The sequence below is a fragment of the Melanostigma gelatinosum genome, assembly GCF_949748355.1.
Source record: "Melanostigma gelatinosum genome assembly, chromosome: 19".
Classification (NCBI taxonomy): Eukaryota; Metazoa; Chordata; class Actinopteri; order Perciformes; family Zoarcidae; genus Melanostigma; species Melanostigma gelatinosum.
The window spans coordinates 11,809,047-11,821,824 of record NC_136652.1 but is presented as its reverse complement, the minus strand read 5'-3'; positions in this window follow the sequence as shown (position 1 = coordinate 11,821,824).

Below are 12,778 nucleotides of genomic sequence, written 5' to 3'. Positions count from 1 at the left end.
AACTCTGATTGGCCAAATCATGTTCACAGCTAAAATAAAATATAAATCAGGCTACTAACACACATCTGTGGCTGTATTTCACTAGATGTTAATGACAAAAATCACCGGTCACATTGTTCAAAGGTATTACCCCGTGAAAGAACATTCATGATAGTTGTTGTTCTTGTAATTTGTGCCCTGAAGTTATTTTCGATTTCTCCCCATTCCGACAAGTTTTGACAGATGTCGGTTCCTTTTATTCCTCAACACATTGACTCATGCAGTATTCAAATGTCATGCACATGAGATTCCCAGGACAATGCAGAAAGAAGTGAGCTTACCAGACCTGTGCAGCCTGCTCCTCATCTCTAGCTGAGGCTAGCAGCTTAAGGATGCATTAGCCGCTACTAGCCTAACACACCTGAATCTCCCACTGAATTGTTGTCAGTTGGAGTTGCATTGTGGGTAATATAGGTGTCAGCTTTTGACAAGGAAGAACAATGCACGCAATCAAATTGACGATATCTCTGGTTCAGCTGTATTGACTTGAATCCTCTGTTTTTTCTACTAGAGTACTCTTTAAAGGATTATAACCTTATTAAAAAGCAAAGCCACTGTGGTTTACTGTCATTTCAGCATGGCTTGTGTCTGTGTTGCGCTTAACAATGCCTCATAGCTATTATAAATCCCTGCAAGCCACAGTCACGAGTGGCTTGTTGCTTAAATGAAAACGGAGGAGTGAGATATTGGCTGTCCTAATGAGCTCTGATATAAATAAAAACAGGACCCATATAGCATGGATGACCACCAGCCCTTCTCTTATTCTCCTGCACACACACACACACACACATCCTCTGTACTTTACTTCACTGCATTTGCTGCAGCAGAATCCCATCGGCTATCCAGTTACGGCCCGCCTGGCCAGGGGCTTGCATTAGTGGCGTAGGAGAGCTGTGAACAGGGAGTATCAGATGCTGTAATGTGGAAATTCCTCTGTAATGCAGAGGCTGCGGGATTGTGCGATTACTTAATTCATTTAGCTGAGTAAATATGACTGATCTGCCAAAGCACGGAGGGGATGGGGGGGTAGATGGTAGTACCTTGCTGCTTGTGTGTGAGCATGTAATGGCATGCACGTGTGGTTATGGGTGCGTGCGTGTTACGGGTAGATGGGAGTACATATGGACCCTCAGTAACAACAGGTTGGGTTTAAGGCTCCAGTTTCATGTGTCCGGGGAACAAACCATTAAGAAAGAGCGGCGAGCCCACCAAGCCCACACCTCCAGTAGCCACATGACCTATCCCAGGCGCTGATTTGTGGCTCCTGACACTTTAATTCATTGGAAAACACAAGTCAGGACCCAGGAGTTAAGTAAGTCCATTAACACTATGGAGAAGTAATGCTTTCCAGTGCAGTGCCAGCCCTGCCACCCAGTGTGATCAAGCATGGAAACCCAGTTATTTCACAGTGGGTGAATATTTCCTGGAAGTTTTACACTGAGCTTGCTGACAAAATTATATAAATCTATATCATTTGAGGTGAATTTATCAACAATAAATAACCTTTTTATGGTCCCTTATTCCTTCATGAGATTTCTCCTTTGGTAATTTAAAATCAATGAACTACTGACCATGCCGTGTGTTTGCTACTGCAGAGGGCTATTTAGATGTGTTACACACCAGTTTCACTCCTACGATACATCATGAGCAACGTAACCATGAAAAATAGAAGTATGCAAAAGTTTACAGAACAGGTGTTTATCGAGAACAAGTTCAGCAAAAGTCACGTAAAAGATTCTGCTTTGCTTGGATACACGTTTTGTATTAGTTGTGTGTAACAACTGCCCAAATGTTGAACCCATACAATCCATATATATTGCAAAGTCTTGATTACACACAAGAAAACATATCATCACTCAGAAGTGAAGTCACATTAGACTTCTATAATTAATTTAAGCTGTAAAATGCAGTAATGGGGCCATGCATATAGCGAACCAAAGAATACAATTAAATTCAGTGTGTGGGAATTTAACGCTTTCTTTTACAGTGATTTATCCTAAATTGAGTAATGAAGATGTGATCTTCCACGACACTAAATCTCTTTTCAACACAATATGAATTCAAAGATGCATTATGTAGCTGAGCTCAGCTGTTGCATCCACCGAATCCATCATTTCCCCAAAGGCGTCTCTCAAAAAATGATTTCATTGTCCTCTAATCCATTATGTGGAGCAGCGATGTCAGCTGAGCTGTAAGTGACTCAAAACACAGCTGCTGGGGAGTGGAAAACGGGGAGCCCAATTCATCTCAAGCTGAATGGAAAAAGATGGAGTCGAAAAAGCTGTTAAAAGTATCTGACAGATTCGCTCCGCAATGTGGAACAGAATTATTAATTTGGGAACTGGGCCTGTTAAATCTATCATTCCATTATTCTAACAGGAATCCAAAGGACATGTGCAGCCTGCAGGTCAGCGGCCAGTGAGCCCCGTCTGTTGTTTTAACAGTAAAAAGTCGGTTTATCTTCCATTTTAAGAAGAGGAAGTGTGATGGTACTGTACTGTGGAGCTTAAGCTCAGCTGGAAACTTTGCAGTGCCACTGCATGGACACTGGGAAAATTCTCTGTATTGGAGTTACATATCATGATTTTATATTAAACATCTCATAGATGCAGAATTGTGGATTTTAAGCTTTAATAACAACTTTGATCTGATCACCTCAGGATTACCGTAGGTGAGATCACTCTTGGCATTTCTCTTTGTCCTGCCACTTCTTTTCCTCTTTATCCTCATTATAATCGTCATTTTTAGGAAGCAGTCCAGTCCTGTTAGATGTTATGAAATAGTTTGAGGGCTGAATAGAGGACCCAGAGGAGGATCAAGGTTCGATTCATTCATCCATAAAATAATGGAAATCACAGTGGCTCCACCCTAATAAGAAGCCAGGAGAGAAGGTACTTATACAGGATCACAGATATTCTTACTGTATATTTGTTCTCCGCACATGTAGAAATAGTATATGTAAATAAATACACCGATCGTTTTTAATCCAAGCCTTAAACATGAATGCCAGCGTGCCTCTGTGACTGATGTGGTTTATCATTATATTCTTCTTATTATATTCTCTCACAGTATTTCCTTTTTAACATTGTAATCCTTCAAATGATCATGAAATCCAGCCCCAATACTTATGGACAGCATTTTTTAGTAATAGTAATGAGCCTTTGACTGTAGTGAACCTGTTTTACAGAATGAAGGTCTAGTGAGATCTGTTAAAATATATCTTTCTCTACAGCATTTGATAAATTCTGGAAAATATAATTGCCATGTTGACAGTTAAATCTCACGATGTTAAACTGCACTTTCTTTGCCAGCCTAAGCTCCAGAGCCGTGGGCCGGATAGTGTCCGCCTTGAGACTTCAAAAAAAGATGGGAGCGTCTTGCCTGTGTGTTGTGGTTCAGGCTGAGAGGCTGTGAGGTCTCACGGCAATGCCAGCGGGAATCGCAGAAGGGCACGGGAGCCTTGGAGGTCCTGGTTTTACAGCGCAGCAGTTCATTACGTACACACACACCGGCCCCCGCTCTGCCACGACTGGAGTTTGTCACTTGCAGATTTATATTCTTCTCTATTAAAACTACTTTACAAGCCCACCGAGATTCCTGGAGATGTAGGGCGAGAGAGTGGGAAACCCCATAAGGGGAGGCATGAAATGAAAGAAGAAAGCAAGTGAGACTCCAGGAACAAAGCGTAGTTTAATGGCAGTGAGAGAGTTGGGGAAAGTGTGTGTCACTGCTAGTTCACCATAATGTTGAGTCTGAGCCTGAAAGATCAGTTTAGTGGCAATTCAATCACTGTGCAACTAAATCATTGATGTTAAAAGGAGAATCTTACATGTTGTTCTTCCAGTGAAATTGAAGAACACGCCATGAATTTAGGAGTATCAGAAGGCATTTAAAGTATCTTGAAAGTATCTTTTAAGACCTTCACCGGAACTAAATAACCGCTATACAAACAACTATAATGCTAAGATATATTAAGACAGTCACATTTAAAACAGGCCAAAGTCTGATGGTCACTACTTTGATGTTAAAGTTTTCATAACAGTTTTCAACAATATCTCTTTGGACCCACTAGCTCACTAGTGTCCAAAAGTGATGGCCATTTTTACGAATAGGAAAGCCTTGAGATAAACATTCTGAACATGTAAAGATATTCATAAATAACGTACTTAACTGCATTCCTAAAGATAATAATTAAAAGTATAGAATATCTTGATAAAATTATTGCACAACACTATAACAAACAGAGTGTGGTCAGGCATGTCTTCATGATAATAATGAAGAGGCGAAAGAAAAGAGATGGGTCTTTAGACAGGTTTTAAAGTGATCATTTGAGGGGGAAGAGCTAATTATTCATGAAAAACTTCCACAATTGACGCTTCGCTAATTTTGAGAATCAAGACTGGAGAAATACTGAGTTAAATGTTTGAACATTAAATTGTATTCAGCCTCAACCCAGAAGTATCCACATCCTCATGACATCGCAATCCTGTTTTCCATCATTTGTCAGTGGTCCTATCCGCGTTAATACAGACTGAAGGGGAGGAAACACTTCTTTCTACCACAACATAACTGCAGCGAACGCTCTCTTTTGTGCCATTTAAGACTTGTCATCTCATGTGGAATCGGCCACAATATTCAGTTCGCTCACAGTCAAACTCCAAAGTGTTGCCAAGAGTTATACAAATTCCAAGTTGTAACTAGAATGACAATCTTACACTTCCAAGTTCCCCACAAGTGCTTTACAAAGAGACTCAATAAAAACGTGAATAAATGAAGCTTCTTGTTGAGAAGTGTGGTGGTAACTGTATTCATTATAAGTGCAAACATCATTTATTCACATTCCTTGCACCACAGAATCGAAACAAGCATATCAAGGTAGGTACAAGGTACTGTACTGTAGTGCTTCCTATTGTACACAAGAGGGCGTTGCGTCCCTTTCTAAACGAGATCATCATTGCAAAGCATTTAGTCACAGGCCTGTTCTGGCTTTCTCTGTGCAGCAGATTAATGAAAGGTGTATGAATTCACAATGCATCACTGTCGCCTATGTGATAAGAGAAAGAGGTGAACACGAGCTACATGCATGTGGATCAGAGGCTCGAGTGAGCTTCATCTTCCACTCCTTTCACTTACTTGTTCCCTCTGTCCTTCCTCCCTCTTAAAGCCAACCACCTGCATTATGGCAGAAATCTGCATCTCCGGCCAAAGGGCAGACATGCTGCAACTCTAGTGATGCGGACTATGGTTTTTATCAGCGTGTAACAAAAAATAAAGAAAACAAGTGTCAAAAACAGGCAGATTGTGTAGGAGCAGCATGTTGTCTCACAACGCCCATATTGTCATCTGTCACATCAGACACATTTCCCCCACATTCCTGCCGCCTCCCTGCCTCGGTGCATGCACGCTGAATCATAGCGTCTAAATATAGATGCTCATTTGCAGCAGCAGCGTGGGTCAAGCAGTGCAAGACAAAGGTGAAGCAGAAGTCACACAGAGGAGTTATAAAAGTTCAACTGCCTGTTTTGCAAAGCAAAAGAGGCAGGCATATGGCTGTCTTGTCCTCCCACCTCAGCCCTCCAGAGAAATTGTGTTTGTCAGAGTAATAAAACTGTCCCATAACCCCATAACCTCTGCAATATTCATGATCCAAAGTTTGTGCCTTTCGCAAGACAGCTCGATAAGTGTTGGAGCTGAGTCTGTTCCCAGGCTCAACCATAACAAGTACATTGTCTGCTGGGTTACCATGAGGCGAGCTAGTCCAGACCAAATACCCACGCCGGCTTGTTAAAACACACTCCTCATTGGTTCAGCGCAGGCGCTCGCTGAGAGCTGGCCTGCTCTGTTTACTGATGTCACAGGCTGGAAGGAGCCCATAATAGGCAATGGCTCTTCTCAAAATTACGAGCTGTTTATGAACAAGGTGAAAAATGACACTTTTATTGCCCGTCGCATGCGTCCCTCTGTCCGACCGTGCCCCGGCCTGTTCCACCTTGTCCTGTCAAATCAATGGAGCACTTCTGGAGGGAACTAAGTCAACAAGCATGCTGGGAGAGAAGCACATACACACAACAGAGAGAGAGGGGGGGGTTATCTGCACAACGACAGCTGCAATGCAGAATCTCGTAAACATGCATTAATCAGAGCAGAGGGCTGGTATAACTGCTGTGGCATACAAATAAAGACAGAGAGACTGCTGGACTGATGAGTCACAGCTTGTGCTCTGGTCAAGTTTTTTTTCCAAAGTCATCCAGTGTGGTTTTGACAACTCAAGACAACCACGTACACAACAGCATGCGGCATCGATCATTATTACAACAAAAATAGCACGAGTCATGTTTTTCAAATGATGGCAGTTCTGTCCTGTCGTAACCAATCTACTGTTTTTCTGAGCATTCATATTCTCGAGACTCAGTCAGGAATAGAAGATTTTAACTCGTTTATGCAGTGTGTTAAGTGGTCTGCAATATATTGTGGTGCCAAAGCATGCATGACTTTACTCATTACTCATATAACATTAAGATGAATTCTATAATACATGATAAACAAGTTCAATGAGGCTAGAATATGTCACCTATTGCAAAACAGTTCGTATTAAAGGTTGTCTGTATGATAATCAGAGCATTAATATAGCAGCAAACAACTATTGCTGTATAAAGATAAAGCGGAGTAATGAGTTGTGAGATTGTCAAACACCAGATCTGTTTATAGTGTGTGTGTGTGTGTGTGTGTGTGTGTGTGTGTGTGTGTGTGTGTGTGTGTGTGTGTGTGTGTGTGTGTGTGTGTGTGTGTGTGTGTGTGTGTGTGTGTGTGTGTGTGTGTGTGTGTGTGTGTGTGTTTCAAATAGCAGCTGTCAGACTATCAAATTAGCTTATTATAAAATCTGAGCCACTCTTTTGAGGGCGATAACGTGCTGGACATTGATGAGTGTTATTGGAAGAACGTACAGGAAATTATAACTGTGCAACACCTACACTGGCACTTTGATATTTCGATTGGTGGAATTCCCTTTAACTCAGACATCTACCTACAGTACATCCATTGTGCAAAAAAAATACCAGAGTAATAGATACATGTTCTATCCACCAGAGTGCAGCATTTAGCTTCCTCCATGTCTATACAGCATGCATGTGGCTGCAGGGAGCTTCAGCAGCCCCACTGAGAAGCTCTGTTATGTTATCACAGTCTGTGCTATATATAAAAGTCCTGATTCAGCTCCACTGATGTTTCCATTCTGAAAAGAAATTAGAACAAAGCACGCACAAAGTCCCTCTTGGAGTAGATACAAGATACGATGAGTTACTTACAGACTTGCAGGTACACATATGGATTATCAATGTTCCATTGTAGCAGCATCTAAACACTGATTACATTTGACTAAATGCCTGTATTTTGTGTATGTACAGTGAAATGTGCTACTGTTTGTGTGTCATTTGGCTCATTCTGCACACTTTCTTTGCACTGCTTGCGTCTTTGCTGTGCTCCTGTGAGGGAGTCCCAGTGAGGGGAAAAGGGCTCTGACCATGCAGGGCTATGATACCTCCTGCTGTTCATTTTGTTATGATGCCAGTTCCCCGTTTCTACCCGCGTCAACCTTCTTCATTTTTATTAAAAGAATGATCCCAGTCATTCAGTTTCGGACCGGTATTGGATTCCTTACTTGAGAGAACTCTGTTATTTTTTCCCACATGAATTTAAGTAATGTTTTTCTCAATATCAACAAAGCTTATAAAAGGACCGAAACCAACAATAAATTGATCCTACAGGTACGAACAAGATTTGTCTTTGTAGCCAATCTGTACTCCTCACTATATGTACTGTGTACGGTGTGGAACATGACATCAAATACAACGCCAGTAAGAGTGCTATCCTGATCTGTAGAACTAAAGAGGACAAATGTCTAAACTTCCCTGACTTCAAATTGTCTGACAATAATCTTGGTGTCTGTAGTGAAGTCAAATATCTTGGTCATTTTTTAACAGAACACATGTCTGATGATAACGACATTTCCAGGAAATGTCGTATGATGTCTGCACAAGCAAACAGTCTCTCACGCAAGTTTGGTCTGTGTACAGATGGAGTGAAGATGTCTCTGTTCAGAGCATATTGTACTCCACTCTACACTGCACACTTGTGGTCAAACTACAAAAAAAGAGTCTACAGAGACTTCAAGTAGCGTACAATGACGCCATGAGAATACTTTTAAAGAGACAGAGATGGAGTAGTGCTGGTGAAATGTGGCTGCACGAGTCAACACTTTCCAAACTGTTTTAAGAAATCTCATGTACAAATTCATCTGTAGACTGAATGACTCTGTAAATGGGATCATACTTGTTTTAACCAACATAAGGTTTAGCAACACACGCTACCAGTCCCAGCTGTGGCGACATTGGTACAGCTGTCTCTTTGTAAGGCATTGCTAGGCCTCTGTACTTTTATTGTTTGTGTCTGTCTTTTTATGTATCTGTCTGTATGGACCCCGAGTCTGAAATAAAGTCTATCTATCTATCTATCTATCTATCTATCTATCTATCTATCTATCTATCTATCTATCTATCTATCTATCTATCTATCTATCTGTATTGTCCAAAAACAATTTAAAAACTCGTCATTTACCCTCACTGGTGCACTGGGTGAAATGTTCCATCATTACAATGAACACGGGCACACTTACACACTGTACATTGCTTTGATTCGCTCACGTCCCACTGCTACACACCAGCATTTCCTTTTCTTAAGGGTAAGAAGAAACAATCCCCCTGAAGCTCTTATAAATTGGATCTGTATATTTGTTCATTCCCATATTCACTCAGTTTGGCACCAAATCCGAATATTCCACTTATCACAATGACAGTTCAGTCTGCTGCCAGTTCATTTGGTACAAACAAATTTACCTTCACCACACAAAGGAACATAATACAGTCTTGCCTTCACAATTCATTTTTAATTTTTTTTGCATTACTGTTTTTCTGCTTGCCTTTTATGTTTGTGATTCCACAGTAGGTGCTCTTTAGGGAAGACCCTTACAATCCCACCTGTGTTTCTGTCCTCTCCTATGCAGCTGTTATGCTTTTTTTAAGCTTTATTTGTATACCTTTTTTTCCCCCCACACAGACAAATAAAGACCTGAGCAGGCATGCATGTGCTGAACCAGTGACAAATTCAATCTAAAAGAAGAGTCGCTCTCATATCTATTCAAGGACAGAGTTTTGAATGAGGTTCCAGTTACCATGGAAAACATTTACCTCTGTCCCACAACCCAAAGTGAAGCCAGCAGCAACTTAATACAGCGACAGCGTACCTTGATGCCACGTTACCTGCAATGCTACAATGTGTGATTTCGAAAAATGAGAAGTCTCAGATGAAATAATAAACATGTGAGAATACTGATAAGTTCTGCGCCTGTGTATAGATGTGTTTAAAGGGTCTTTGTATCAGATAGGTAGAGGGAGCCATGATAACAAGAGGAGCCTACTTTCATCATCCCGCTGCTTTTCAGGCTTCATGATATTTCAGCCCCTGTGATTGAGTTGCAAGCCTATTAAACTCTGCAGCTGTTGTTTGTGAAGGCACCTAGGAAACAGAGGTAATTGATGGACCTATTGAGTTACACTCGCTGCATATGAAACCTCCACGGGTGAGAAAGTCAAGGATACCAATATGAGCTCAACCTTATAGCTCACTGTCGACGCACACAACAGCTACAAGCTGAGTTACTACGAGTTGCTGTGAGTTATTGCGTCTGTGTATGCGCTCGTGTGCATGCACCATACATACATGTACAAATGTGCACTCCTGCATGCCGGACTGAAAGGTCAGACTCTATTAATACTCTGATTTTTGAACTTACTGCCTTCAGTCGCTCTCTGAACAGAGCACCATCCACAAACATGACATTTTCTCACCGCAGTGAGAATAACAAATCTGACTCCCACTTGGGAAAATGATGATGCACTGTTATGTATCTTTTAACACCGGCTAAAATGAGACCACACAGGAGTAAATGAACACTCAAAGTTAATGTATATGTAACTGGTGGAAACTTCTGATTCGCTCTTTTAATATGATTTTATCCTTGTGTATGTTACGGATATCTGAATATCAAGTGACAAAACTCTCATGGACCCAAGGACCCATTTATTCATATTTTACTTTTTTTTTCCTAATTGGTACATAAGCATAAATAAAAACAGCACTTGGTCGTGGTTTAAGAGTTTCTGGATATTCAGCCTCATTCACAAGCTTCAAACTGAAATTTTCGGCCTGCAGAGAGCATACAAGAGCATAAGGGATTTGACTTTGACTTTGGAAAATGTGATTTACTGCTATTTATATTTTAACAAAGAAAGATCGTGCTAAAAATAGCCGCACACACAAGAGTAAAATCACATTCAAAGTGCACATACTCACAAATAAAAGTAAGGCAGTTTTGATACACTTCATGCTCTTAATGTTCTGTTGAAGACTGTTACAGCATTTTGTGTTACAATGTTGAATTTTGAGGGAGGATGTGAGGAGTCTCACATTCAGTGTGTGGGTTTGACTACTGAACAGATCTGTGCTCCATCTAAAATGGGGTCTAAATTATTGTTTGGGTTTGCCATGCCCCCCCACAGTGTAATATAATAGGTGGGTTGAATGTGTCATGAAGACTGTGGCGGGGGGTTTCCCAGGGTGAAAAGTACTGTAGATGGAAAGATGAGGAGGAAGTAGGGGGGGGGGGGGGGGGGGGGGTGCTGTTTCCTCTCTTTTGGGGTAAGGAGAGAGGAGGGTGGCCCGAGCAGGACCAGACAGCGTTCTTGATACCTACAGACAGTGAAGGTTCAAACTTCCACTGGGTTAGCTTAGATGGGCAGTGACTCATGAGAAGTTGCCTGGGGGCATTTAAAGGAGAGAAAAGTGAAATTAGGAGCGTGAATTTACTATAAACGAAAAGGATAAACAATTGTATTTCTAGGTATATGTTTTAGTGTAAAGAAATACATCACATTGTGACATAATCTTGCAAAAATAGCTTCAAAATCCTGTTTTGAAATATTAAAATTGTAATCAAAGCATAAATATAGACCAGGAAGTCCACGGTTGGATGATGCAGATGTTTATGTGACAATTTTCTTCAAATGTTGTCTGTTTTTTCGTATGTAATGTCAATGTATTATTTTGCAATCTGGTGAAATGACGCAACTCAAAAGGTTTCAACCATTCCCCCCTCAGGCCGGTGGTGCGACGCTGTTCTTCACGTGTGTGATTTGTGTGGACAAAGATGAGACCAGCAATTAAAAGAACTTATCTGGAGCAGAAGAAAGAGAAGAGTAGCGCTGGGGAAATTAGAGAGCGCTCGGCTGAACACATCACCCAAATTCACTGGTGTGTCTTCAGATTTTCGGTCTCCTTTGTGAAGCAGCAACCGTGATATTGTCAATGCTTGATGTGCAGTATCAACATTTCAAAACGGGTCTGAAGACACCATTGAGGACACGAAGTTAATATTCTCCATACAGCTAAAAACGTATTATATGTCATCGGCTGATTGCATATAATATATTACTCATGAATCAAGGATTCGTTATTTTCTCACCAGATTTTTACTTCTGGCCGTTAGACCTTTCTCTTATGAGATTCCATTCCATTAAACAGGCTTCATTTCGACAACCGCTGTAGATGTTAGACAAAACAACCCTTACTCACGAGCATGCTTTGTGCAGAGCTTTCTCCTGTATTCCATGGTTCTTATCAGCAGATAGAGTTTGCAAACCCTACAGCGCCTTCTGCTTTTGAAGCCCGTGTGATACGACTGAAAGCTCCATTCGACCTTGAGTCTGGACTCTTTTGTTTAACCACAGCAGACAAAATATAATCATGAAGATTTATTTTAAATCATTGTCAAAAGACCATGTGTGACCATACTCAATAAATAACCGTAAAGCATGCTTTGTTGTATGTGTTCTTGTCCTTGTTTTAAAATATCTCATGTCTTTTTTTAAATGTGTTTTGATATATGTACTGTATTGCTGCCTCCTGTTTTTTCGTGCCCAGGGACTTCAGTAGGAGATTAGCCAAGATGGCTAAACTGGCACATTTATAAAAATGTCTATTAATGTGCACTGTTCCTATCGTAAACTCTAAATAAAATAAATAATTAAAACATGGCATAGCAGGAAAGTCACAGGGGTATTTAAACACATTAATGATGGCTGCATTCCACTTAGAGGAGCTGAGTCATTGCACATGTTATTAAATCCACCTGTGCTTTTCTAACCATGAGCAAGACAGAAAAAGAAAGGCATGACAGAAGCCCATTAGGTCATTAGGCTGATATAAATATCCCTCATCATGAACTCGGGAGGTCACATGATGCTTACATATCTTAGTCATATCTGAATGTATTTGGAGTGTAATTGGATTCTTGTATGTCAAATTGTACGATCCGGCTCTGCACTATGGGTAAGCTGATATTCATCAGACAGCTATTACAGTACCGTGAGTACATACATTCATGACAATGACACGGTGTGATCTGATAAAGGGACTCTCTAGTGGAGGACCTCTGCAGCTCCACACACACATGTGACATATACGTCTCGGCGTCACCACACTGAGCCCTGGCCTGTCTCTTGCGCCGCGGGTCAGTGTGTGGCTAATATGTAACGAGACATGACACTTTAAAAGTCCAACATGTGCCACGGGCGATGACAAACCGCCGCTGCGCTCACTCTGCGAGCTTGTGGACTCAGCAGCTCCG